At 41.9% G+C, this 24,042-nt stretch overlaps 1 long non-coding RNA gene across 1 annotated transcript; it reads right to left on the bottom strand.

Moving 5' to 3' along the window:
• Nucleotides 1-6,910: 6,910 nt before the first annotated feature.
• LOC140705929 (uncharacterized) lies at nt 6,911-23,908 on the bottom strand. The gene is made up of 2 exons (XR_012085558.2): nt 21,719-23,908; nt 6,911-19,819 (listed from the first exon to the last, which is right to left on the bottom strand). It is a non-coding gene; the product is annotated as an uncharacterized LOC140705929 (long non-coding RNA).
• Between the last annotated feature and the right edge of the window lie 134 nt (nt 23,909-24,042).

Genomic DNA, 24,042 nt, shown 5'->3' with positions numbered 1-24,042 from the left:
CAACTTCCCGCTCTTTTCTGCACATTTGTAGCTGAGTTCTACAAATATCTAAAGCTGACTTTCAGAGAAAGGAACAATCTATCAGCAGAATACTATCTTCACTCGCATCGTTCTTGTAGACAAGAAAAAATGGGTCTTCTTTTTTTTTTCCTCTGAAGCTGTGCCTGAACAATAGAGTTAAATTCCCATTAAGCTGTCTCCAGCAAAGTTTTTGAGACTGACAGCCAAGTTCTGTTCAGAAGTGAGGAAGAGAATTGTCAAGACAAGAGACATGCCTGGTTCTCTGCACCAGCCTTGTCTAGAGTCTCTTCTTTACCACTCAAAGTTTTATAAAGGCCTTTCAGCTGTCTTTGGTAGCACCAGGATGACATCAAGTGGTAACTCAGGCCAATTACTCTGCTTCGTAATAAGATCTTACTTTGTTTTCCGACATTTTTCTACCCATATTTCATTCAACAGATAAGAAGCACATTTCTTCATTTCTAAGTTTTCTACCAGTACATTTTCTTCTTCCTCAACATCTTCCTCCTTCTCCTAGGCAGTCTGAAGTAAATGAGTTATATTGTCACCATCTACCTGAATATTGCCTGGCCAAAAGCAGTTCTAGTACACTGGGATCCAACAGCCTTCTCATTTAAAGTGCTTCCGAACACCCATGATGATGAAAGTCCAGGCACATTCTCTCTCTCTCTCTCTCTCTCTCTCTCTCTCTCTGTGTGTGTGTGTGTGTGTGTGTGTGTGTGTGTGTGTGTGTGTGTGTGTGTGTGTGTGTGTGTGTGTGAGCACACACATGTGCACGCGCACATGTATATTCATGTCCGCCTATCTTCTTTACCAGTCTGCATGTTAGAGCAGTAGCTTGAAAACACTTCTGGAATCTGCATGTACTCTAAGGACCTCTTACTGCCTTGCACCATATTTCGGGTGTTCTCTCTCTCTTTAGCACTCATTCATTTAGTTTTAATACATTTAAATGTGTCCATGTTTGCAGTACCAGCTTGAGTCTCTGTATGGCAGACTTTCCTAACCAGTGGCCAAACATGCAATCCACCAGCTGACTGAGAATCAGTAGATCTATGGGGCTGCCCCTCTGCCTGATGTAAGAGGCACGGAGTGGGGAGACCTTGTGTTTGTGGGATCTAGGTACAGATCCTCCACAACATGGCAATGAGCAATCCTAGTGGTTGCAGGTCCATGGATTTCTCTCTGCTGGAGCAGCAACCATCTGCCAAATACTGGCATCCATGTAGCTTTCCTTGACAGCTGTATTCTTGCATTGAGCAGGGAGACTGGACTCGATGGCCTTATAGGCCCATTCCAACTTCATGATTCTATGATTCTACGGGCTATTCCAACTGGGCAAAGCCAAACAAACCTTTTACAGTTAGTAATGATTGTTCCTATGAAGGGGGCTTCATAGCACTTGTGGAATGAATCCCAAACTCTGCTCCTTTGCATTTTTCTAGTGCACAACAGTTGCATACATGGCATGGCCTCAGGATTTGCCCCAGGGCATCAAAATTTAGGTGGTGCTGAAATCTAGGATGAACCTAATGGTGAGTGTTGAGAAAATAAATAGCAATGCATCCCAATGAAATACAGTTTCCTTTGAAAGCATAAGCTTTCAGTTTCCCCTTCTCCCTTTCCTTGGGAGGGGGTGGCTCATGCTCAAGCCTCAGGGTGGAGTGGGTAGAGGGGAATGCTAATTGCCTTGGGTGTCAACATTGCTAGTTATGACTCTGTGTATAAGGCCACAGCTCCATAGTCTACACCAGAGCCTCGAGGGTCCTGGCAACTCCTAGCTGTGAGGTTTGCCTGGTTTAAACCCACATACTGCTTCCTGGCCAAAGCCACCCACCCACCTAATTTCCAAATTGATTTCCATCAGGGGAAAAGAGGGCAAAGCTTGGATTTGGCTTACTTGCCCCCTCCTGAACCAGCACTGATTATTATCTGTTGCAGGAAGAGATCTATGACTGAAGGCTTTGCCAAATCAATTAAACGGTTGGCTGAGTAACTCATGAAAGTGTGTGCTGGATCAGAGCGCCAATAATGCAGACAAAAGCTCAAGGGTTCCAAAGCCACTGAACAGAATAAATGGAACAATCATTTGTTATCACTGCCACAGGAATGCCAGATTCTAGAAACAAAGGGTATACAGAAGCATCGCCCGCAACCTGGCATTCTCTATATGTGTTTGGCTGCAACTTGCATGATGTGCTAGAAACCCACACATATGGACAATGCCCAGTTGAGGAAGGTCATTGATTACTGCAGTTTTCATAAAGTTTCTTTATCTTAACACTGTCACACAAAATACTGGAACATTTAACAGTTCTCATGCCGTTTAAGGCCCCTCCCTCTTTACAATTAGAGATCAGCTTCTATTTGCTTAGTAATATCAACAGGGAACATTCAAATAATTTGCAATCCTGGAGACTGCAAATTATTTTCTTTCTCCTAGATTTTCATGCCAATGTACCACATCCGTCCCTTGATGATATTTACAGCCCTGCAGCCCAAATACAAATCCCGATACATTCCATCAAAACAAGTATGACCTACTTGCACACAGTTCTGGTAGTGCAGCCTACACGGCGTGTACCACATTTCACTTGGAAGTTTAAATCAACATAGTGAAGGTTAACCAGCCTAGAGGTGCTGCATAAAATCTGCTTGCAAGCTCTTCCCTGGTAGCAGATTCTATCCTGTGTAATTGTCAGATAACATCTTCTCCAGATATCCACTTGAGACAGAGCTGTCTTTGTCTGACAAGGATTCCACCAAGATATCTTGTCATGTTTTCCTTTCAAGCTCAGATCAAGTTTTGGAAGTATGTGTGCATCTGCTACAAACCTCACAACAGCTCAGCTATGCTAATTCCAAGAGATACTTGGGAAAGCCTTCTGGCCTCCAGCTGACACTCCCTCAAACATTTTGAGAGAACCGATGTACCCTTCAAAGGCAGATAATCAGTCCGGCTCCTTGAGGGGTCTTTCTAACAAGGCAGTCACCTTGGTTCGTGGGACCTTTGGGGTTTCTCTTGTGACTTTGATTAGAAATGACAGCTCCACGTCAAGCAACAGATCTCAAATAATAAATCAACTCTTTCTATGCAGCATAACATGAAATTGCACTACATTTTCAGCCTCATGGTCATTGAGATATAGATATTACTAGCATCTTTTAGCCAGAGTTAAGTGCTCAGAGAAAAAGAAAACTCTGATTAATTTCAATTAGGGGAGACATCCAGCATCAGAAGTGAGAGGGGTGGAACTTAACTTGCCCACCTCCAGAAAGCAACATCATTTACTAACTGAGTCAAAGTCCCCGATAGAATGTGGCTCAACTCTTAATGAACACAACATGGACACCGGCAATCTTCTGTCTTTTCCATTCAGGAAAAGGGGGAGCAAGAAAGACGGGAGACAAAGCTCTATCTCTAAGTCGTCCCAGTGTTACTAGTGACAGAAGGGAGGCAACCGAGCATGCTCCAATGGAGGCAACCAAGCATGCTCCAAAATCTGTTGTTCAGATCTTCGTGTTTAATTTCTTGCATCTTGAGAAGGGCCCAAAGCTAAAATGTCTATAGGGTTGCAAAATAGGAATCCACAACAAGGACTATTGTCACCGCTGCGATGGTGCCAGCAAAACTCCCTAGATTAAATCACTACCTCTTCTGGAACACTGCAATTATTTTCTCCTGTCCTAGCTGCTGAATCTTGGTACAAAGTCACCCAAACATCTCCAGTCAGATTCTGTTCCTTAAAGAAAATCTCTTTTTTAAAAGAAGCAATGTTCTCTATCAAAACATGAGAAATAAGCAAGCACTCAAAACTACCAAGATCACAGCACATCCAGGGCTGAGAGTTAACTAGAATCTGAAATGTATCCACACCACACACTTAACAACAGTTTGATATTACTCTGCAGGCAATAACTCCACCCTACAGGCTATGAAGATCTGGAGTTTGGTAAGGCACTTGGAACAGCTTACAGCAAAGCTTGAGTGCCTTCCCCTGCACTACATGCAACACAAGCTTCTGGGTAGCTTGTCAAACTACAAGTCCCAAGATTCCATAGCAGATCTGGAGCATATGCTCCTCTCTGCATGCTGGAAGGCTGCACCCACTTTCAGAACCCCAATCCGTTCCTATTTTTTTTTCCTTACGGTTTTTTTCTAGACTGAAAAATAAACCCTTGCACCCTTCTCATGGCACTTTTTTTTTAAAATGCAGAGTGGGAGCTCCAGGGAGGATGTGTGTGTGTTCTGTGCCATCAAGCCTCAACCAACTTATAGTGACTCTAATAGAGCTTTCAAGGTAACTGAAATATTTAAGGAGTGGTTTTAACTTTTTTTTTTACCGGTTCCATTCCTCAGTGAGCTTTCATAGCCAAATGGGGATTTGAACGTTATTCTCCAGAGTTCTAGTCTGTCACTCTATCTACTGTACCACACTGGGAAGCCCAGCTGGGAGGTTTAGATCCACATCCTGCTTCCAGGGATGATAAGAGTTCCTCAAAACATGCAGCATTGCCTCCATTTCCCGTAGAGAGTATAAGGTGATGTTATTCCCCCCCCCAGTTTTTTTAAAAATTAAAAAAAAAATCAGGGGGTGGGATGCTGAGGGTCCAGGGGTGTTGGAGATGCATTGGGAGCCCTGGAGTTCTCAAGCTGCATCTCTTCCCCCCCCCCTCATTTTATAGCATAGATATGCTCTTGGAAAGCTACCATTAAAAAGAAGGACAGTAACAATTACTGTACTGGGACCTGGAGCATTATTCTACCATACCTTACTTAACAAATGATTCCAGCATGTCCTCAAATTGCCTTACAGAAATTTTTCCATACTAGGAATTTAAGCCTTTCTTTCTTTCCTGTGATGCTGATGCAAAACAGCTCCTTTGAACCTCCTGTTTGCATAAGGAGGAAAGCACACACCCCCCTTGAACTGACATCTTCAGGGTGGGGAGGGTGAGGATTTTCCTCAGGATCGCATGAGGAAAAGATAGGGCTATACTCCCCACCTCTTTGTATCCCAGTAATTATCAGTTGTCATCCTGAATGCTTTTTGTATATTTTTCAATGTGTAGATTAAGTGCAAGGTTAGCTCGCCGTGTCTAGCTTGGCCAAGAGTAGACAGAAATTTGCCGTGCAGCAGGAAAATGGGGAAATAAAAGAGAAACAGAGAGAAACTCCACAGTTTTTTTCTGTAGGGGAAAAAATATCCACAGAGAAGCAATGTTGCATCTCTGTTTAAATCAGCTTCCTTGTTCAGTGGAAAGGGAAAGCAATTCAACAGTGTCATGATAATGGTAACCAATGACTAATTGACACCACAGTTTCCATTACTGATGAATTTAGCTTTGAACAGTTTCCTAGGGTTTTAAATTGCTCTCAGAATTAGCAACCAATTGGAAGGAGGAAAAGACACTTTTCCTACATTGACATGTATGTCAAATTAGCTTCACGCATACTCCAGAATTAAGAATAATTGACTGCAAGAAGAGGAAAAATGATAGTTGTTTTTCCTCTGACTGAACGGTTAATTTCTAAAATGATTTGTTTTGTAGCATTGCTTCTATGAAGGAAGTTTGTTTGAAGCCTGTAAACATCCAATTGCTATGTGCAGTATGATTTCCACCTTTGTGGTATTTAACAGGGGAGCTTCATGCATGCAGGGTCTCCCTGTTTAAAGAAAAAAGAGGAGAGAGTCAGAAGACTCTGCACATGTACAGTCATATCAAAGCATGAAAAAAAAATACCTTTTTAGACTACAACTCCCAGAATCCCCCAGTTACTCTGGCTGCTGGGAATTGTTATCCAGAAATTAAATTTTTATACATCAAGGGCCATATGAACACTGGAAGTAAAAGGCCATGGCTTCACTTGGTTATATAATGTTGTATTATGTAAGTAGGTAACAATGCAGTCTGTCATCTCTGAACGTGTTTGTACAAAAGAGTGTTCAGACTAAAATCCAAGCTAAGTTTATTTTTTAAATAGGTATTGGATAGATGGAGGGAATAAATCTAGAGATAGGAAACATTACCTCCCCCCCCTGAAAAGTAACTTCAGCCCCCAAAAGGTAAACAGTTCTGAGCTCTAAATAAATCACATTTCTGAGGTATGGAAAAATAACATCAAACTTGTGGCTCATGTGGTTTCCTTACCAAGCAAATCAGCTCCTCCTATGCAAACCCTAGACCATATCTGCAGCTTATGTGACCCTATGTTTATAGTGGACAGTGCTCTGCTCAAAAAGCTGTCAGGGGGAAGTCCTCTATTTCAAAACATTCTCTGTTTCAGTCCTGGGGAAACTTTGGTTCCCACCCCACCCCACTTTCATGTTGTTGAAACCCAGTTCTTACCAGCCCAAGCTAGCATAGCCCTTGATAAGCCATCTTCTTCATTCGAAGGATCAGCTGACAGGAAACTGCCATTGCCCAGGGGCCACTTGAATGTGTAAGAGCTCCTTCCATGTCTCCCATGATAAGGTGTGAGAGGAGTATAAGTTAACCAACATCTGGAGGGTCAAACATCCCCCAACTCAGTTCTACTTGATGGACTGCCCAAGCTATACCTGGTTTAAGTGTAAAGATTTATAACAAGGGTGACAGAGGCTCAAAAGTTGTTCGTTAAGACTGAGCAGGCGCTCAGGTTACCCAGCTATAATCCTTCCCACTATGGTGACAGGTACTGAATATTTAGTAAAATTATAGTAATTATTTCTAAATCAACATTTAGAGACTTATATTAGACTTATTTTAAACCATTGCCATCTGCCTTTGCTCTTTTTTGAGGGGGGGTTATTTTCTCTTGGCAATTGGCTGCACTACCCACACCTTGAACCTGTTAGAATCCCCCTGCAAACATAGCCATATAATGATCAAGCAGTGAACAGGAGAGAGTCAACAAGTCAATGAAGTACAGAGCTGAAAAAACTGCACTCACAGTCTTTAGGATGGAGTTCCTTTATGATTCCTAAATGAGCGCAAATGGACCACGTTCTAAACTAGCCCAAGTCACTGTGGCAAAGTCAGATTGATACATACTTCTTGAAAGCACTGGGTGTTTGGTGAACCTCCCCAGAATATATCCAGGAGGTGACCCATCCTAGCCTGTAGCAGCAAAACCAGTAAAGAGTGTTATGATAGAGCCCATTGAGTTTACCATAAGCTTTTTGTGGACTGTGGTCCCCTCTGAAGAAGTATGAAACTGCATGTATACTAAACGTAACTTGTTCGTCTTTCAGATATTAAAGATGTTCTTACTTAGTACATGTACTCAACAGCTATCAAGGCACTGCTAACAACACTGTTCTCTGTTCTGCCCCAGAGAACGGGGAACCTGAGAGGGGCTGCAAGGTGAATGAGACAGAGAACAAGTGTCAGGAAGCTAAGCTTTCTGTGCAATAGCCCCTATTTCTATGACATAGAAAGGCTTCTATTCTTCATACTTATTCCAGGGTCATATCTCATTTGTGGGCAATAAGATCTATTAGAGCAAAGGAACACGCAGTGCTTTGATCAGGCCTAATAGGACAATTGTTTATCTTCTCATCCCTGCCCTCTGCCCTCCCACAATGGCAACGCCCAAGATGGCCTTGAGTATTGTCTACTTTCGTGTTCTTAATTAGATTTTGTCTTTGTTCTTGTCTTAACACACAATATGATTTTCTTCCCTTGTCTCTTCACTTTCTTTCTTAAATAAGCAAACAAAAAAAAAATTAGAATTTGCTAAGCAGGCAATTTATCCTGAGCTCTCACAGTTTTAATTTTAGCACTGAAGAGATACTCAAGTTGCAGTTGGTAAATCTGGGAAATGTTAGCTTCCCGCTGCTAGGTTCAGCAACGTAATTACTAGCTGCTTTTCTCTAGGCTGGAAGAATTGGGGAAAATGTTAGGGGGAAGGAGAACATCTTGTCAGCTTATAGCTTTCTTATCTAAACTTGTCAGGATGTCCTTTTAAAAAAAAGATAAAATTGCCTCTCCAACATTTCCTTTGTTGCACTTTCACTTTTCTTTGCGTCATCTTGTTGGCATCGAAGCAACGCTTCTCTGCTGCACTCCAGATGGTTTGGACTACATCTCCCATCATCCCCAGTCAGCAGGGCAGTTGGCTGGGGATGATGGAGTTTGTTGCACATTGCATCCAGACGGTGCCATCCAGAAGAAGGCTGATTTTTGAGATCCTCCAACTCCCAAAAGCGCAATAGAATTGGTTTAAGAGATCTATAAAATAATTTCTCACACAACCCTCTTTCAAAAAGAATGAACAGATTAAATGCATTTTCTGATGGTACTTATTTAAAAGCAGAACCTCAGACAGCATGGCTTTAGTTGAAAGTACGAAGTTGAAACCCCTCGTGTAGGTTTGAAAGGCAACAATGGGAAAAAAGAGGCCAGTTCACTGGAAGCTTTTCTTCTAAGCTAAATTAAAGGCAGAGTGATGACAAAGAATTAAATTTTTACAGACAATTCCATATTTATACAATTAAAACAAATCCCTCAACTGGCTCCGTGTCAGACACCACTGCACAAAAGGGATTTATTCCCTCGTGTTCATTCCTGAAGCACTTTGTGGTGCAGTGAGAATGCAAGTTCAAGCCTTGATATGCTTCTTTGATGACCATTATAAAATGAGGGTGTTCTTTTTTTAAAAAAAAAATGATGTAGTTGTATTCTGGTAATTAGACCTATCAGACCAAAAATAAGTCAAAGCCCTGTACAAGCCACCCATGGCTAGGGAATATATTTGACAAAGGAATTATCACCTCTTGATAATCTCCACATAGGGTTGTTCTTTTTGCACACATGCACACACACCACAAGACAGAGAGATAAAAAGGAAAGCAAGATGGTCTGCAAGCTTGTAGCCCTTCTTGCCTTAAATACAGATTTATCTGTCATCAAAAACAGCAAAATTCAAAAACAAGTGGAGAAATAGCTTGAGTTTCCAAGGCATTCTGTCTCTGTCTTCAGAGAAGCCATCCTTGGAGAATAAAATGGCAAAGACAGAATCCAAGGGGGGTGGGGAAGCTGAACAAGAGTTCATCAAGATGTTAAACTTGAGGTTAAATCTCCTGAAACCCATAATTAACGATGTGCTGTCAAATAATTTCTGACTTGTGGTGACCTTTTCCAGGGTTTTCTAGGTAGTTAACACTTCCCTTCTTCTGGGGGCACCCCATTCTGGGACTATGCAGTATGTCTCTTCTCCCCAGAGGCACAGCGGAGAATCAAATTCCAGATACCCAGATTATTGAGCTATCTAGCCAGCTCTATTGCCTGTCCTTTGAACAGAAGCAAATGTGTCTTATCTCCCCATATGTGCTAAATGGCTCATCACTGCAAGGATGCCCATGTAATCAGCCAACTACTATTTACCCAACTGCCACTGGTAAGGCAGTTATCACTATTTCCACTTCTCCACTTGCTCGGACTTCATGCCCCATCCACCCACCTATGCATGTGCCTAAAAAGCTGCCAGCCAAGACAACCCTCCATGCATCAGCTGAGGTGGCCTACTCTTCAAGAAAACTGCTGCTAAATAAAACCTCTTAGCCTTTAAGGCACCATAATGACTTGTCTGTTGAAAGTTTTTAAACATCCAACTAGCATGAAACACTCAGGGTGGGCGGATAGGTCAGGATTTCCAAATGATCAGGAAATGGTCTGCCCATATATATTTTTTCAGAATGACCAAACTGGACAAGGCACACATTTCTTTTTTTTTCCTTTTCTTTTCTTTAAAAGGGCACCTATTGATTCACTCAGACCATCTGCCCTGGTGTTGCCATGACACTGACAGGCATTTTGTCCAAGAGAACATTTTTGAGTGGCCAAGAGTGGTTATTAATTACAATTTTCATGAGGTAGATAAGGTTTCTTAAGGGATGCCTACACACAATTGCTTGTGAGGCAACTAGGATCACTCCTTCCTTTTCACTGGGAGACATTAATTACCTCTTGGATTCATACCAACCCAATAATTCATACCCCTGACAGGCAGCTGTTTTACTCCCAGGCAGAGAATGACTGATTAAAAATGTGGCCTTGTGGCCTCCAATGAAACTGACATTAAGACAGAGATCAAACACATTAAAGATTTAACTTGAAGAGGGTAGATCATTAGTGGTCCTAAGGGAAAAAAATACAGCTCTGACTAGTTAATAGCTAGCAGTACAGGCCTGGCCATTTTTCACTGATAAGGAGCACTTTATATTGCAGCTGGGGGCAGGTGCTGACCTTCCTCTTTGCTTTTCCAAATGTTATTAGTTCAGACTGAGACAAAAAAAAAAAAAAAAAAACAGAAAGAAACCCTGAGATGCCCCTAAGGGTTTGGGATGGTAACTAATAGCCTCCTGTCTTCTTCTGGTCACATACTATAAGATCACTGAGCAAAATTGTTTAAAATTGCATATTTGCTCACCAGTGAATACACCTGGATGCCAGGGATCTTAGTATCCCTGCAGTTTTTTGTCTACTTGATATCTCTAGCAGTATAAAGAAAGTCTGGTGGACAACTGGCCAAGTGAATAAAGATTATTCTTAGGAGTCATTAGCTACAGCCTGTACAAAGGTGTCATCCAGCCTCTCTTGGCTATCCACACAATCACTTTGAAAGAACTACTTTCTTTGAAATTTTATTGATTGATGAATGCAGGATGAAGGGCTGTCTTTTTTGTGGTACAATAAGAAGTCAGTGATAGCTTCCAGAAGGTCCTACTGACCATCCAAGGGACCAGAAACTTATCTCCTTAAATTATTCCCAGACTAAACCTAGCTACATCTACCAGAATCCACCAGTCAAGATGGCCTGTGACCATGACTGCAGTGAAATTCTAGAAACTTCAGTTGAAAAGAAGAACTTGTCCAAGCCTTGCCTTAGGCAATGGGATTTCCAGGTGTGAAATCTGCAGATTCTGTTCTGTCTGCAGCTGCAAAAACCATACATAACTAATAAAATAGCCATTTTCTTCTTTTAAAAATGCTTTTGAAATGAAATAGCTTTTTAAACACTCTTTTTATTCAGAGCTGCACAAGTGAACCATTTCATTCCGGCTACAGCAGGGCTCTCCATTCAAAATGGCCCAAGAAGGCTGGGAGACTCAGTGGAAAAAAAAAACTTGCTTCAAAATATAGATGAAAGATCATGGGGCCAACACAGACCCTTTTGAATTCCAATTTTTGCAGGTGACCTCAGTCTTTTCAATTTTATTGAAAGGAGGGAGGTAAATAGGTCACTGTAAATTATTTTGAGCTGCAACAAGAAAAGTAAATCTGTGGTGTAAAAGGAAGAAGCAGTTTCTGGTCCTTTGGCAAGAATTACTATTTCTTCAGGCAGTTAACATGCAGGTGAAGGGGCCAGGTATATATGGTAAATAAGGAGCCCTTGTGCATACTTTGTAAACCAGGAAGCAAACCATTAATGGGGCATGAAGAGGCTCTGAACCCTCAGTGCCATGGCTGGCAAGAGTGGAGGGACAGAAGGAGTCTCCAGTAAAAAGTCTTGTTCCTTGGAAGCTAGCATCCATCATCCTAAAGGAAAAGTATGGGCTGATGTGTATGTGCATGGATCTTCCCAACAAACCTGCTTCCCACAGCTCCTGATCAAGCACATCACCCTTCCCACTTCTAAATATCCACATCCAGGAAGCCAAGAAAGAATTAAGAGAACCTTGTTCGGGGCTCCACTTCACAGGACTCCACACTCAATTTTGGCCACTTTCCTGCAGCAGGAAAGATGTTCAGGTCTCTGCCCTGGCTTGAGTTTTAAAGGACTTTGGGGGCCTCTCCTATCTGGAGAACCACTGTAGCCTGCTCTTCCGCTGCTCTCGCTCCAAAAATCTGTGTGCGGCATGCAACCTCAGTCTTCCACTGAAGCCACTGATCTCATGTGGGTGTGGGTAGCAGCAGCTGTTTCTGCTGTAGTAGAGCTACAGCAGAACTCCAGAAAGAAGGAAGGGAAGGAGGGAGACGGTGGATGGCGAAGGTGACGGGAGAGCAGGACCTGCACCACACCCAAAAGGAAGGAAATTATTTATCTTCCTCAACTTTTTCTGCAAGACTGGCCTCCTTCCATGCCCAAACATTGTATGTCTATCGAACACAGGAGGCTTCCTTTAAGGATCTTGTGGCCTGTAAGTACCCTCCGCCCAAAATAAAGAGTGTCCTAGTACGATCCCGATGACATGGAATAGCACGAGAGGCCCATTTTTATTTACTTTCAGTAAAACACCAGATACGTGATTAGGGGTAAAAGAGCATCAGATATCAAGCCATTTCTAGGGCAAATTCAGTGGAGATTAACTAAGTGCCAGCCTATGCAATCTTCTCGAGTTTTATCTCTCAGACACTATCCTACAAAGAGCCTTATCTTGCTGTTCCTAACAGTGCTGCTATCTCCTGTGATAGGTTTCGGGAGAAAGGGATAGCTAGAGAGTGAGCAAATCTTCAGCAGTTGCCACATGACAGATTAAGTCTGCTCAAGGCATATGGTGAGTTTCCTGGAACAATATGCCTTATCATTGCTCCTTGTACACCGTCTCTCAGACCATCAAGCCACCTGTCCTCACAGCTTGAAACACATATGAATTCTGGTCATTGACTACAGCCCTGGACTTTGCATTAGGCCAGCTTATATATGGGAGGCCTAAATGCAATTTGCCTACTGTTCTACCCCACAGCCAGCCCTTATGTCTATGCTTTTAATAGATGATGACACTGAAATCTAACTGATTAAAAATTTCCCATCTCCTATTTACTTTCTAAGTGAGATTCTATTGTATCCCCATGTGGGATGGCGGTTCAGAGTCAATCTTATTCTTTTCTTAGCAACAAACTTTTTGTGCAAAAACTGGTCTTGATAGACAAAAATCAAGAGTTCTTTTGCTTTTCTGTTTAATGTAGCTTAAGCAGTCTCTGGTCATATCTAAGGAAAAACAAATCTCATGTGTGTTTTTGTCAGGGTGTCTTGTCTTTAACGTCATTCCTGCTTGGCTAAAGGAAGGATGCACATCAATGGGATTTGTTTATTATTTACTTATTTAAAATCTTTACACCCTGCCTTTCTCCTAAAAAGGACCAAAGGCAGCTTAATATAGCCCCAATTTAATCTAGCAATGTAATGATTATTTATTATCTAGCTCCACCACCTTTCATGGAAAACAGAAGACATGGTCATGACTATACATCATCCTAGAAGCATCCTCATTCCCATAGGTATTTGTAGAACAGCCTTCCTCAACTTGATATTCTGTAGATCTGCTGGACTATAATTAGGCTACTTGGGGATGATGGAAATTGTAGCCCAAATATAAAGATGACAGTTTAGAGTTTAGACTCTTATAAAACGTCCCACAAGTTGAGTGTCATTCAGTCTAAACATATATAAATATGATATTTTCTTTGTCCCCCACCCCTAAATCTTTTAAGTTGATCAAGTATTTTGTCAGCAGCACCTTAAACCAAGGCTATATTTTAACTGTTTAGAGAGAACAGACCAAAAACATCACAGCAAATTTATTTGCAAAGTCCTTATCTTGGACTTGTTAGATAATAATGCATTAAATATAATGTTCCTGTCTACTACTACAGGGCAGAGGTAAAGGTATCATTTTCATTAGCTAATACTGCCATCTAGTGCTGTAGTCCATGATCAGGACAACCTTTGCATGTGGAGAAACGCCAAGTACTGTACCTTTGATAGCTGGGATAAGACTTCTTCCCTTGCAGGCATTCCTTCCAGAAACAGGGATCTCCATTTTGCAAGCATTAATCCCTACTCTTCCCTTGTGCTGGAATATATAAATGTGCAACCCAGCAAGTATGTAAGCGTATACAAGAATGTTTGAGTTGTATAATTTACATATTGGAACTTATGTAATCAATCAGATTCTGTTTGGTATTAGTCACAGTGTGTTAAGTGGGTTAACTGACAAGATAGAAAAAGCAGTACTATTCTGTTAGAATTAGTATGTGTAGTCTGTTAGGTGTTGTCTGTTAGGAGTCTGCTTGTACTGTTAGTCTAACAACTTGTCTGTTATTATGTCTGATAAGAATATGTTATGAAAGACTAACAAGTCTGTCAAATTTGTATCAAGGACAAATGTTTTTAAGCACTTTTATTTTATTCTACATATATGTTATATAGTAAACATTCTTAAAGTTTTACCAGGACAAATTGAATATTATTTCAACTACTGGCACACACATGGGAGAATAACATTCATTATCTGTGTGGTTTCTTATACTATATTTGTTCTGTTGCCGAACGCCAGGCTGGTGAAGAAGAAATCAACAGACATCTGGGACCTCACCCTGGATGAGCATCTTGACCAGTCCTACATAACATAGACCTGTCTGGATGAGTTGGAAAGCTCAGTCTCTCTCTATTTTGCGCACCTTAGGTTCACTGTGACGTAAGGTAAAGGTAAAGGTTCCCCTTGACATTTTCAGTCCAGTCGTGTCTGACTTTAAGAGGGCGGTGCTCATCCCGCTTTTCAAGCCATAGAGCCAGCGCCTGTCCGAAGACAGTTTTCCGTTGTCACGTGGCCAGCATTAGGGAATGCCGTTTTACCTTCCCACTGAGGTCGTACCTATTTATCTACTCACATTTCCATGCTTTCAAACTGCTAGGTTGGCAAGGAGCTGGGACAAAGCGATGGGAGCTCACTCTGTTGCGTAGATTTGATGTTACGACTGATGGTCTTCTGACCCTGCAGCATACAGAGGCTTCTGCAGTTTAGCCCACAGCGCCACCACATCCCACAGAAGAGGTAAGACTAAAGGGGTGAGGATGTTATTATTCCATCCCCAATGCCCAACACCCCATCTCACAGTTTCTTAGGTTTGAGAGTCTCTAAACCGAAGATGGGTGCCTGCCTACAACTACTCAAGTCTCCCTTCCTGAATTAGCTAAGCTGAGTTCACTCAGCTTGTCATGCTGTCGGACTTCAGTGTCTATATTAAGACCACCTGATCAGGAGAAGCTCAGGAGTTCATGCCCCCCATAATGACCATGAGTCTATTCTAAATTATACCTGGCCTCACTCATGTAGCAGGACACACTCTGGATCTGATTTTCTGTCCTGAGAAGGATGAAGGTGAACTGGGAATGGAGGAATTCTCTGCAATTCTATTACCAGACACAGATCACCACCTGATGCTGTAACTCAGAGGGTCCACAGCAGGGTTTGGAATTGGATGGTCTTCTCCAGGAAGCTAATGGAGCTGAATGATTCTCTGAAGCTCTTCTATGTTCTGTCACCTTGGTAAGTAATCCTGTTAAAGCCCCGGTTGACCTCTGGAACTGATAAATGAGCCAGGTGTTGCAGACAATAGATTCTAAGCATCTGTTCCCATGAAGCAGAGCCAGGTTGAACCCCCTGGTTTACTTGAAAGCTGGCGGTGTTGAAAGAATGGGGTGAGATACAATGATAAAGGTGAATAACTTGGAGCAGGTTTAAGCACACACAGACGAGAGCTCATTGGAAAACCAAATTATTGCAGACAAGTCCTTCGTCTCTGCCACCATTATGCTGGCACAGAGTTCTCAAGCAGAAACAGTTTCAACTAGTGAAGAGCCTATTACAAGAGGAGACTGTGGACTACTCCAAAGCCTGCTTTGAAGACTATCTGCAAGACACTTTGCAGATAAAATACCTTGGATCTGCTCTCACTTGTATGTTGCATTTGACACAGGCCATGTGGATAAAAATTGTCCTTGCTTGCTCTGTGAAAGTGGATTCTCTTCTGTTTGTGTTGCCTGAGGATGTGGGCTGGATCCTTGGAGAGGTGAGAAAAACCACATGTCTTTGTCCTTCCTGAATTAAAAAAATCAGCCACGGAACAATGGGTCAAATAGGTAAGGGGAATGGTGCATGTCTCTTTAGATCAAGGCAGAATTCTGCCATGCCTAAAAATGGTGGGTAAAAGCCCTTTAAGTACAAAAGCCCTCCTTGAACTAGATAACTATGAGCAAGTCTCCAATGTTCCAATTTTGGGCCAGGTGCTAGAACATGTGTTCTATGAGTTGGATTCTCTAGATCCAGTTCAATCTGCCTTTAGGCCTGATTATAGTTCAGGGACATCTGTGGCTGCCTTGGTGGACAAGATATGCTGAGAACTGGACTGGGGTAGTATGCACCTCTTGGACCTCTCAGGAGCTTTTGATACCACTAGCTATGGTATCCTTCTAGAAGGTCTGTCTAGGATAGGATTTGGATACACTGTCTCATAGTGGTTCTGATCCTTCCTGGACAGGCAAATTCAGTAGGTAGAATTGGGGGACTACTTGGGTTCTATGCCATAACCTTGGCCTGTGGAGTCCCTCAAGGTTCTGTTCTATCCACCATGCTATTTAACACATACATGAAACCACTGGAAGAGATTGTTTGGAGTTTGGGGATTTGGTGCCACCAACATGTTGGTGAGACAAAACTCTTATCACTCCATCAAAGACCAAGGAAGTTGTCTTGATTCTAAACCAGTGTCTAAACCAAAGCTACACAAGGGTGCTGCTGCTCAGCCAAAAGGCAGATCAGAGAACAGGGAATCAGTTAGCATTTGAAGAGGTTATATTTGCACTGAAAATTGTGATTTACATCTTGAGTACACTCCTGGATTCATCCTTGAGAGCTAGATGCTCAAGTCTCAGCACTGACCAGAAATACATGTGCTGTGTACCAGCTATTCTTGTTCCTGGAAAAGTCCAAATTGTTTTGGTGTTACCTCCTGCTCACACTGTGAGTATAAAATGAGGAGGAGGAGCAGGAAAGCTATGGATGCCGCTTGGAGTTATCTGGAGGAGAGGTAGGATACATACATAAGTAATAAAGATTCATTGAAATCAATGGGAGTTTAACATTTCTGACTCATCAATGCTATAGAACTGGTTGAAACCAACATTGCCCATATTTTTCTGTCATCTGTGCAAATTTTTGTGAGAAGTGAAATTATATTTAATAATGCAGCATTATTCCCAATTTTACCCAGTTTCTAAAAAGCCACTTGTCTTAGTGCCAATGGTGAGTAAGAACTGTTTCCAGGTGAACTGGCAGACAAGCTTTTGTAAATGTGAATAGCAGTCTGAACAGTGGCAATTCTTTCTTTTTCCTTTCAGAAAAGAAAACACTTGTTTTGCATCAGCGTGCTGCAATTTTTTCTATTATTTCCGTCTTTCTGTCAAGTTGGCCTCTGAGACTCTATTACCTTTTCAGCCTGGACCTCAAAACACCCTATGAGTTAGAGCAGGCTCAGAGATGATAAAGTTCACACAGTGAGATTACACTACAAGAGCCCCTGTTCTTACAGATGCCTTACAATCACTAAAAACAAGTATCTGCTAAACAATAAAAACTTAAGTGAACAAATCTACAGTGCAGGGCTTAGCAAATAAAGCAGCATATGCCAACACAGGGACAAATCAATCAAATGTCACTCAAAGTTTATACGAACAGGAAAGTTTCCAAATGGCACATAAAAGATAACAAATTAGACATGTGATAAACCAATTCATCAGAACAGAGAGTCTCACAATATGGGTGCCTCAACTGCAAAGGTCCTGTACTAGGATTTTATAAAGACATATACATATTATTAATGCAGTGTGTTACTACCTCTTGAATGCACCGTTCCAAAACTGGATCTTTGTGCTGCGTTTGTGTTTAATGAGGAGAAATAATCCCACTGGAGACTCAATACTAAAGCAAAAAAGAATCATAAAATGGTAGAGCTGGAGGGGATTCCAAGGGTCATCAATTCCAAATCCCTGCCAAAGCAGGAAATCTACACCTAAAATATCCTGGGCAGACAGCCACTCAACCTTTCTTTAAAAACCTCCAATGGAGGGGCGTCCACCACCCTCCAAGGCAGTTCATTCCGCAGTCAAATAGCTCTTATTAACCAGAGGTTCTTCTTTATGTTTAAGCCAAATTTTCTTTCTTCTAATTTGAATTTATCAGCCTTTCAAATATTGCATGATGGCTACCAGATCACCTCTCAGCCTTCTTTTCTCCAAGCTAAACACATTCAGCTGAGGTTGGTTTATTTGAAGTCAGCACATTTTCAGCAGCTTCACTGTGGCAGGAGAACAATCCAAAGGATCACAAAGCATGTTAGGGTAGGAACTGCCTACCCCCCCCCATATGTGCCCCAGCTGTGTAGCAGTTAAACCAATGGTTCCCAGATGTTCTTGGACTAAAACTCCCAGAAGCCTTCACCACTAGGAGTGCTGGCCAAGATTTATGGGAGTTGTAGTTCAACAACATCTGGGGACCCAAGATTAGGAACCACTAGTTTAGACTGTTGCCTTTGTTCTGTTGAGATGCAGGTTAAAGATCCTTACTCAGGCATAAGGCTCACTGGATGGCCCTGGGCCATTCACTCTCTTTCCGCCTAATCTCCCCCACAGGGTGGTTCCGGGGATAAAATGGACCATGGAGAAGCCATATGATTCCTGGAGAAAGGATAAGGGAAAACAAGGGACAATGTTCTGATCAATTTGCTGGGCATGGAATGGTGTTAGTAGAAGTGTATTTCTTCATTTTCTGAAATGTCTGTCACGTACCCAGTTGCATAACATGTCACACAATCGGATGTACAACCAGTGCACGTCTTGGCACATGACAGACACCCCAGAGGGCAGAGAGAATCAAAAGGTTTGTGCCATTATTGTTCCATGTGCAATCAACTGAAGCAGATGCTGGCCAACTAATAATAAAAAATGAACAATTAAAAATGAAAATATATTGGAAATAACATGTTGGAATGGAAGCAAAATTTCTGCAGTTGTTTCAGTATTACAATCCTAAATCCAATTGCTAGTCCCAACTAGAGCAGACCCATTGAATCAATAGGATTTGCATACAAGTTGACTTGATTTACTCTCCTCTGCCTGGGACTACCAACTGGATGTAGCCCATTATGCCAAACTACCTTTATATCATTTTGCAAGAAATAGATGTATTCATTGTCAAATAATTATTCCATTCCTGACCTTTCTTCTCTTGAGGACATCACCTTTCAGGCTGTCCCTTAGCTCATGTGATTTGATTAATTTCTAGCATCACTGGGAGAACTTTAAAACAGGGTTTTTTTTAATACAAGAGTTAATGAAAAACAAGACAAGATCCTAATGCCAGATCCCATCCCCCCAAACTGCAATGTACTTAAATTCCTCATTATAGCAAACAATGAACAGTGGCACAAACTCATTCTTTTAGTAATGACCCATTTGTTATATGCAATTGTTTCATAAAACTGGGGCAACACTATCACCACTCTAATTATTCTTTTCATCATGCTTGGTGTAGTAAACCACTGGTTAGACCATTAAGAAACAAACACAAACATAGTTCATTGTTTGGTTGCCTCAAATGTATTTTTGAGTCATAAATGGCAAGGATCTGTTATGCAGTGATCTTTTCCTGTTTTGTAAAAGCCTACAAAATGTGCACATTCTTTTGACCATAAGGCTTTTTTAAAAATTCTCTCTGTGTGGCAGTGAATATTTGCACTTAACCCCCCCACACTGGGATTTCTCTTGATGTACATTAAGTACTCAGGTGTGAATGCACTCTGTAGCAACCACTATTATTCTGTTAAGCTGGAGTTTTACCATATTGGCCACTGTTGTCCAATAATATACGCACATTTCTAAAAATCAGCCTCAGTTTGATGAAGCAAGCAGGTGTTGTTGTTGTTTTCAAAAGGTCTTGTCCCTTTTCTCAAAATGTTGCTGCTAGTGTTCCAGAAGTTGTTGGGAAACAGATACTGCAGGCGCACCAGTCAAGATAGCTCCAGGCACAACAATCTGAGAAAAGCGTAGAAAAATATATACAAGCTTGCCGGTTTATCCATTCTGATTAATACACTCACAGTCTGTTAAAAACAGCACGTGATTTGGTTGTGGATGGAAGAGTTTTTAGAAACATATGATACTAGATACAAAACCAAGGACTTAACTTGCTACTTGAACCTTACAGGACGAACCATGAACTAAAACCTCACATTTTTGGAGCAAAACAGATTTATAATCTTATCCCAGATCAATGTACTGTAGTTTGTCCTCCAATATTGCACTCTTACCCATGCACCTCATCCTAAAACAGCTATTTATTCCTTTTCTCCGGTTTTATGATGGCGAACGATGGCTCTGTCATATAAATATAAATAAAAGTCTGCTGAATATGCCCTTGGGTCACTATGAATTCTTACAATGTGAACACCGCACAAACAAGGAGAAAACAAGGGAGGAGGGGGAGAATTAATGTTGTGAATTTGTGGAAAGATGACTTCGGCTCATGTACTCACTCATGAGTAATAAAACTCTTTTGAATTGATTGTCAGTATCAAGAGGAAATTGGGATTTGGTCTGGACACTGCCCAGGACAGCCTGGTAAGCAGTAAAAGTCTGAAAATGGGACATTTTTACATTTCTTGTTTGGAAAGGCAGGATGTGAATTTTACTTCATAAACAACCAGCAACCAAGTCTGTAGTCAAAGCAAAACAAACCACATTTGTAGCAGACTACAAAGGGCTGGGTACTCCCATGGACTTTCCTGAGCTACTTTGCTACCTGAGGCAGAAAATAAGACACATGCACCTCTCCGTTCTATGTGCAGAAGCTGGCCTGTCCTACAGTTAAATCTTCCATCAGCACCGGCAATGCAATGGAAGCAGCAAATTCATGAGGGGGGTCTGAAGAGGTGTATGGGCTACACACAGCTCTGCCCTCTAACACAGTGTTCCCAACCTTGGACCTCCAGATGTTCTTAGACTACAGCTCCCAGAAGCCTTCACCACCACCTCTGCTGGCCAGGATTTCTGGGAGATGAAGTCCAAGAACATCTGGAGGCCCAAGGTTGGGGACCACTGCTCTAACAGAAGGGCACAGCTGGGGAATCTAAAAGGAAGAGGCAGGTGTTGTTCCTGCTGCCCCACGATGCCTGCTGCCCACCTGAGAAAATGGCTGCATTGTGCCTAATAGCAGGGCAGGCCCTGAGGGTTCTGCTCTCCATACACTTGAAATAGTCTTTCGCTGGCAGTAGCAAATGTATTCCTGCTTTCAGAATGTGAATTATCAATACAGGAGCTTTGGGACAACGAAAGACATGTCAATGAGTTTTTTCTTATTCATTATTTAAGCTAGTTACATCTCTCCCAACAGGCTTCCAAGATGGCTAGCAGTAACTGAAAAGTCATAAAAAAATAAGTCCACAATTCATCATATTCTTTTTTTAAAGGCTGGAGTGATTGCTGAAGGTTCCGAAAGGACTGTGATGGAAAATGTCATCTGCACAGACCTTAGACATTGCTAACCTTACTTGATATTAACTTCACAAGAAAGCTGGGAGTCTTAGCAGCTGTTTGCATACCAGGAAACCAGCATGTGTAATGCAATCCTATACATATTTATTCAGAATTTACTTCCCTTCTGTTCAATGGGACTTAAACTCCTCTAGGTGTGATGTAGTGGATAGAGTGACATACTAGCCTAAGGAGGCCCAGGTTCATATCCTGACTCAGCCATAGAAATCCACTGGGAAGCGGCACTGATAAAAATATCCTTCAAACATCTCACAGCCCTTTAAAACCCTATTAGGGTCGCCATAAGTCAGATGCAGCTTGACAATGCTTAACAACTAATGTACATAGGGATTGCAATTTTTGCTGCAAAGTCATATGAGCCTCTAACTGCAGTGAACTGACCTCAGAACAAAGCTGGTCACAGCATTCAGCATCTTGTGTAGCAGTCAAGGACCCAGAAATCTGGTGGGAAACACTCACAGCTGAGGAGGGCCGACCACCATTTTAATTCCCCACAATGGACCAATATAATGTATCTGTGACATGCTGTGGGAAATTACGCAGGTCATTAGATTCAAACACCTAGAGCTGGTGAGAGAAATAGAATTAGGGTGGCCATTTACACATGGCCCAAAAGGAGGAGATGCCACTATTTAAAAAAAAAAGACAGAAAAGACCACTGATTTACATAACTCTTCATGTGTAATGTATACACACAGATGCAGAATTTGGATTTTTGTTCATCATTTAAGTACTTCCACGACATCTCAACTGAGTGGGGAAGATGCCTAGAGAGTCTGCTCTCTAGTTGCTACTCACCATGGATGGGCAACCCCAACATCCCCATTTTCCCACTTTCTGGTTCTTTCTTTTTTTAACTACCCTTGCGTGAAGCAATCATTTCAGGCAGCAGAGCACTGGGGGGGGGGAGGGACTGAACCACCACCACAACCAGTCATTATTCAAGCCATTAGTCAACCGGTCAGCTAAGAAACAGCTGTGCTATGGAGATGGGCTGTTTCTCGGCTGACCGTTTGAATAATGGCTGAGATGAGATTAGGGGAAAGAAGATGCGGCCACTGCCGCCATCACCACTGTTGCCTTCCTCCTCCTCTTCCTCATTCCAATGAAGGCACTGCCAGGCTGTGATTGGGGCAGGAGCAATAGGGGACAGCCCTCCTCTTCCTATCTCAGGTGGTAAGAGAGTTTGTGCTGGCACTGATTGTCGCTGGCAAAAACCTTGAGTTTACATGTAACATTTAATCTGACTCTGAGTACAGGTAACACACATAGAAAGGAAGAACACTGTTTCCCACTTCCTCTAAGAATAGGGTAATCATAACATGTCCATTCACCTGTTTATCCAAAGGCCATCAAATCCCAGCCATAACTTTATTTGTTATTATAAATCTGATGGGCTCAGAAGAATAACTAGTTTTATTGCCGCAACAGCTATTCTTTGTTTCCAATTCTCAATCTCACATCCTGTCCACAGAGTGAGAGTTATTCCAAGTTATCCCTGAGGTGCATGATCAGCAAGATAAAAGTTGAAAGACTGCCATGTGGGAATTGCAACTGAGTATTAAATTGTTTTCAGTGCAACTCATTGCTAAAAAGCAATTTAATTCTCATCAATTTTTTTTTCCTAATGAAACTCTTTCCCTCATTATCTGGTTGATCCTATCCTTTACAAGTTTGACCATTCTCATTGTGATTTGAAATGCATTTGTCACAGCCAACTAACCTGACTCTTTTCTGTCGTTATTCTGTTTCCTGCCATTTTACACCTAATTTACACAGTGACCCAATATGCTTAGTTTTGTCAAAATCAGACTTTGGCTCTAGTTATTATAAAAAAATAAACCAATCTTCTTTTTTATGGCATATATCCTTTCTGCTTAGCAGGACTAGAATCCTGCATCTCGCTCATGCAGAGAATGGAAGCAAATCTCACAGATTCCAATTACAATCTTCCCACTCTTCCATTAAATTGCAATAAGGTGTAATAAAAGCAATTAGTTATCCCCTTGGAAAGTACAGTCATGAGAAAGGGACCCACACTTATTGTCTCCATCCCTTCTGACAGGGTCATTGGACGTCCTGGAGCAAATGATGCGAAACCCACCCTCCTCTTCCATGTACAAAAGCTGACCGGACTGGCAGATGCATCTTATTCCCACAGTGGTGACGGGAATATACTGTATCCTTCACTGTCTCAAAGGGAAGCAGACTCGTTAAGGAGCATGGTTGGCTTGGGGTGGGGGTGGGGGAGTTAAAAAGAGTGCTTGTTTAGGGGGACCACAAGATGAGGATATGTCTTGTGGGCATATACATCCTCTATTTGGCCACTGGCAAGATGACTGCCATAGTGATTTTACACACACACACACACACACACGCACACACACACACACACACACACACTGCCATAGTGATTTTACACACACACACACACACACACACACACACCCCTAAGGTAGCTGCTTCATTCTCTAACAGTAATGGCCCCATCCACTAAGGCAGTAGGTTTAGTTTAGGGTAGGAGGGGTATAGTATGGTTCTCAAGAGATATGTGGCCCACTGAAGCTGTTACTACTGCCTCTGGTTCCATGAAACTGCCCCAATCCATGTAGTAAAAGACACAGCTTGTATCCTTTCCCCCACTATTTTCACATTTTGGATGATCTGTGTGTCCCCCAGTGGATTCCAGGAGCAGAGACATAGCC

Source organism: Pogona vitticeps, chromosome 3, assembly GCF_051106095.1.
Source record: "Pogona vitticeps strain Pit_001003342236 chromosome 3, PviZW2.1, whole genome shotgun sequence".
Lineage (NCBI taxonomy): Eukaryota > Metazoa > Chordata > Lepidosauria > Squamata > Agamidae > Pogona > Pogona vitticeps.
This window is presented reverse-complemented; position numbering and strand designations above follow the sequence as displayed.